This window comes from Amphiura filiformis, unplaced genomic scaffold (genome assembly GCF_039555335.1).
Source record: "Amphiura filiformis unplaced genomic scaffold, Afil_fr2py scaffold_102, whole genome shotgun sequence".
Lineage (NCBI taxonomy): Eukaryota > Metazoa > Echinodermata > Ophiuroidea > Amphilepidida > Amphiuridae > Amphiura > Amphiura filiformis.
The window spans coordinates 218056-224189 of record NW_027305566.1 but is presented as its reverse complement, the minus strand read 5'-3'; positions in this window follow the sequence as shown (position 1 = coordinate 224189).

Genomic DNA, 6134 nt, shown 5'->3' with positions numbered 1-6134 from the left:
AAACCCCAAAATATAACTTAAGTTTAAAACGTTTTAAAAACGTTTTTGTGTTTGCTGGGTTCACACCTGCAGCACAGCAAAGAAAATACTTAGTATATTTTTTACATGAATAAAAGGTATAAACCTGTTCCCTAAATAGTAGAAATTGACAGTTTCATAATATAATTAAAAATCAAATTGGAAGTAATTTTATAATACAAATTTCACGCAATTGCATACATACATTTTAAAGATAGCAGTGCATTAATTCATATGAAGGTATTTGCATACCTGGCTAAGGTAATTGCACAGTAACATTTCATGATATGTAAAAATTCGTATCGGAAATTTTCAAAAGATATAATTCAAAATAAAAATTGTAAATTTACTTCATAATTAAATTACAAATCTGTAAATGTACATGTAAGTGTACAGGCTTATAATATTATTTCTTACAAACCACTTGACCTGTAAAGTCCGTTGTAAAGAGTGGATCATTCATTACCAGATTTGACTCCCGTTCACCTTTATGCTTATACGCTTGTCTAACTATTCGAAGTCACTGTTCTGTGACTTACGAACCACCGAAGGTAATGAACTGAAAACTCAATTCGCTCTGTCTACGGAGGAGGTATGGCTACTTCAAAGATTGAAAAGGATGACACGTACCATGCATGAATTAGAGAATAAAAGATAGGATTTTGTCTTTTGCCTATCCAATATCGTGTCATAATGGATGGGCTGGCCAATATTTTGAGTAGTGGATGCTAAAAAAGTATAATTTTTTCGGGAATTTTTTATAAGGACAATTTGCTTTAGTCAGGACATCCCCGTTGTTTAAAATGAACGAAAACGTCACGAACATCTAAGCCGCCGAACCGCGTTCTTAATTCTTAATAAGACCTAGAATTATAATATATACCTGGTTTAAATATTACGGATTTCCAATCTTCTTTAACTTTATGGTAGCTACATACTCCGAGTATTCGACGTAGAATATTCGATGTAATTTTGTCTTCGTTATTTAATATAATTATTCCAATTCTACTTCCAGTAATGTTAAAACTTCTAACACATGTTTAATGACATAAAATCGATAATATGTTACGTCGAATGTCGAAATAATTATATTATCGATTTTGCGCCATCAAACATTTGTTAGAAAGCTGTTAGAAGTTAAACATTAATGGAAACATGGCAGATTCCTCCCATATCTGAGCAATTTGACAAAAGATTGATCGACCCTTCAAATAATCTACTAGACCAGCACTGGGACTAGGCTACTGTTTCCATAGGAATCTAACATCTCCTAAAAAATCAGCAAGTAGTCGATTGTAAGGTTCAAAAAATCTTTCCATAATTTGTCTAGATTCAGGTAGAATTGATCCGTGAGTTTTCTCTCCATTCTTGGTCACCCGATGTTGTTTTACAAATTTTTTATCAAAGTCAGACATATGAGGTAGTTCGGTTTCGTTGAGTGGATCTGTGAGATCAAAAAAAAAAAAAAAAATAGAGGAAAATGACTTCAAGTAAATAAAAAAAGTTTGGGATTCTTTTATAATGATTCTCTTATGAATGTCAAACTTGAATTTTCGGCGAAAAGGAAAGTTTTCTTTGTAAAATAAATACTTTACCTACTGACCGAGTCCGAGATACATTCTTTTACTTGTGTCAACAGAGATTCAACGTTGAAATACTAACCTGCGACAAATGGGTAGACCTACTTACAGTTGTGGAATAATGTTTTAGAATAACAGTATTTAGCTCTGACAACATTTAACGTATTTAGAATTGTTTGTGAAGATTTCATAATTAAGTTTATCCCATGTTTACCCCCCCTCCTATCCCTCTGTCTTTACATGAAAACGTGGCTTCAACGATTCCCATTGTCGGAAAATCTCGAAAGCCTTTGCGGTTGACGTTTATCGATGTGGGCACATCTTCACTGCGCACATTGAATTTCGCAGTATTGCCCAGTAAAGACATGCCCATTGATAATACGTCATGATGATGAGGCGTCCAAGTGAAAGGCTTTTGCAATTTTCCAAAGTTTTGACTGCAAACTTTTTAATTACCGCGCAACCAATAATTCATCTTTAAATTGCCATACACGTACCTACGCCCAAAAATCGAAAGACTTTCGGTAATATATTGAGTTCCTTGTGTCGATGCCAGTCTTCGGTACGGATTATACGCATCTGATCTTTGAAAACGCGCCGCCAATCACCAACCAGACCAATATATATTGATCTTACCACTTGCTGAAAATGCAAAAGCAGAGAAAAATAACCGAATCTATTATTGAAACCTACCATGAAAACAGTATGTTTCCAAATTTTGAGTTGCATTGCTCTAGCGGTTTTGATATGAGAAGCAAAATATGATAGTAAATACTTCTGACTGTGGTGTACCCATATTTGTGTTCACAACATCTACACGAAACATATCTCGGGCGTTAAATTTTACTGGGGTAATGGGAGAAGTATGAGCTTTCATCAGATACCAAAATCTACGTTTCTATGAATGAAAATTGGGGACGAGGCTGTCGATCGGGTCACAGATAATAGTGCATGAGCCCCGTCCCCTCATTGGGGTGTTTGGTAGTCATGGGGGGGGGCAAAGGGCAAAGCTGCACTTTTACCATATGTAGTTGACATCGTGGGCTACACAAAAATGCTTGATAGCAATTGGACCGGAGTAGTTTTTGTGAGAAAAGGTCATCGAACTTTACACAGGGTCAAATTTCAAACTAGTTGAAATTGTGTTAAACACCATTCCAATGTAGGCCTATTCCTCTAGTCATATTCCTATCTAGGACATATCATTCTTGAGTTATTATCGAAAAGGTCAAATGTCAAATTTTTTGGCTATATGGGGGTCAAAAACATCAAAGTGCTCCGATTTTGACAAAAGTGGTGTCAAAATGTTTGTTTTGATAAAATAATTCATATAAGGATAGGACTGCACAATGTTTCGTTACATAGGGGAGAGCGGGGAGTGTTCGCCCTATTTTTTTCAGACACGCCTAGCGATGTCAATTTTAAGGTTAGGGATGACCTGATTAGCCCATGTGAAAGCCCTATGTCTTAGCTATATACGACCACAATCCCAGAACTATAGGCCTTACAATAGCAACAGGATAGAGCAAACAAAAAAGTTTTTCAAAGTGGCGAACTTGCCCCATATTGGGGCAGGTTCGCCCATATGGTGGGGTAAGTTCACCCTAATCACAGAAAGGGTTTAAACATTGTGTAACAATAACATATCCAATGCAAACATTTAGCAAGAGTATACAGGGCATTTATTCTCTTCTGGGGAATCACTAAATTTGTTGCAGGGGTCGGGTCAGGGTCAAATGTAGGGGTCCAAAGTGAGTTTAAACGTATCATATTTACAACTTCTGGGGGCTTATGGATTAGGACATAAACGGTGGTATGAGTAATACTGATACCACATAACTTTAAAAAACATGCTTTTCAGTAGTTTTACCTTGTTTAATGGTATAATTATCAATATTTTGCATAATACGCTAATGGGGCATGTCCGCCCTCTAGTTTGGGGTAAGTCCGCCCGGGGAAGATATGGGGCGAACATGCCCCATCCTCAAAAAAGGGCGAACGTGCCCCTTGTGCACATTTTTGTATTTTCTTCAGGGTATGCAAAATACAAATCGAATAAGGAGTGTATAACTGCATTAAATCTTTTACAAATCCCATATGTTCCAAATACAGATTTCCATTAAAACCATCTGTATTTATGTATCAATGATGATACAACATTATTAATGCAAGAAAAAATTACGTTTTGGTGTAATTTTTTTGTTTTGGCTGCAGTTCGACGAACACGTCCCTTTATGTCGCGTAGCTAATATGAGAAGTTTATAATGACCTATGTCACCTAATTTTGCCATCATCAAATCCCCCGAAAGCCGTAGTGCTGAGAAACAAGGGGTGGGCGAACCTACCCCTAGGGCGAACACTCCCCGCTCTCCCCTACGTAATGCATCAAAATATGTAAGGTCAATGATGCACAGTGACATCGCCCCGATATCTTCATAGTAGAAATCGCCATGGTAGGTTGAATCCACAGCCACCTATGACCATTTTATTCGGACCTTATGAGATGCATATTATTAGCGAAGTGACTTTACTAAGGCTACTGATAGACGGGGTAATTGATTTCTCGCTCTGTGAGCAAGCTTGTATACGACATTGCGGTCAATGGTTATACTCTCTCCACTTGAGTGAGTGCCGCTATAGCCTGCTGCGCGCTGTAGTCCATATAGGACAACGCAATATAAAATTGAGAGTTTTGGTCAAATTTTGACTTCAAAGCGCACGGCCAATTTTCAAAGCGCACGCTAACGACTATAATATCTGTTCAACACGTATTTTCAAGTGTATGAGACCACATCTGGTTTCTTGAGAAAAATTCATTTACGGGAGATATTCATCATTTTGTAACCCAGTATCCGAAGATTTTCGTCTGATATCAAAATCGTGCATAGCAATTCACGTGTATGGATCCCGTGTATTCATTTTAATGTCTCTGCTGCACCAAATAATTATTAGCCAGGCGATGTTGGTGTGTGATGCCTAAATGGTACTTGACCTACTATGCTGTGTTACAAAGTGGTACCTCCCAACCCTAAGGCTCACCCACTATAATACATGATAGGGTCTTTTAGCCTCTTTTTATCTTTTCAGTTTCTGTTTCCGTATCCGTTTTCGTTTTCGTAAGTTATTGTTATTCTGAAGTGTTGGCCTCCCAGGTGTAACCAATATTTTATTCTAGCCTTTGCAACTTACAAATAACTTTTTCTGGCTTCAAAATTTCAGGTAAATAGCTCATTTAGACAAAAGAAATATCTAAATTTTACGGTCCAAAATTCACGAGAAATTGCACGGCTTCGTTTACTTGTGTGTACTTACGCCTAGGCGTGACTTACTTGTCAAAATAGTCGAGCATTTAACTAATCGGGATACTATTCATTCATTTCATAGGTTGGGCTATCATACGAGATCCGAGTTTATTTTAAATGTTTATTTTTGTGGAGCTGATATTTGTCAGTCATTGATCATACTGATAAATTTCGCAAAGAGGGAGGGGGAGATACTTGAGACTGACAGACTGAAGAAGTGAGAGTGGGAGGGGGCGAGGGAGAAAGAGAGCAGAGAGAGTGACGGAAAGACTAGAGTAGAAGAACTCGAGAAGAGAGAGAATGGACCGGGGAGGGGGAGGGGAGACTGATTCGGAGGGGGAGGCGAAATAGGGATATATACATTGATACGAGGGAAGGGCGACATTGCGACCATGCACATATATGCATGTAGCCATGATTTATTGTGGTGCAACTGGCTCGTAATCGGACCTTTTGTGATTTAAGGGTTCATTTTCAACGTTTTTACAGAAAAAGTGCACCTTTTCATTCGGATTGGTATTTTGACATATCAATTTAACAACATCAAAGACGAGAGCACGATAGGCCATTAAAAACACCGGTGTTCCATAATCTTGCCTCTCCAGCCTTTATTGACACAGGCATTCACCTCTAATGAAATAAGCTGATTGGTACTTCAAAGCTATCGTATCTGAACAATAAACTTACGAAAACTGAAAAGATAAGACGACCCACAGTTAATAAACCCCGCCTTTATGAAGACCTGCTAGTCGAGGAGAGAGATCATTGAAGACCCAGTAAAACCGTGAAGTTCAGTACTGTTTTGTTTTAAGTAGGGTACCTGCAGGTAATATGGGACCATTAAGGACATTTAGCTTATGTGCATAAAAACTATAGAAGATATGCCCAAAAGAGATTGTTATGATGAACACCCTGTCCTTTAAGATTAATAAAACAGGCAATGTTGTCTTGTTTTTATGTTTGTTTGGACGCTATGACGTCAAAATGACGTCATCGTCAAGTGTCCCATATTACCTGCATGTGCAGGTAATATGGGACACTGTGTTATCTCTATGGTGAAAATCAAAATGTTCAGAAAATCACTCTTTTGTTCTAAAAACATTTTTGTTACATGATTTTGAATATTAAATGCAATTTCAACAAGAAAATTCAATTTTCTATATAGTTTTGCTATTCGCATTGACAATGCACACAATTTCCTATGTGTCCCATATTACCTGCACCCATTCAGTTG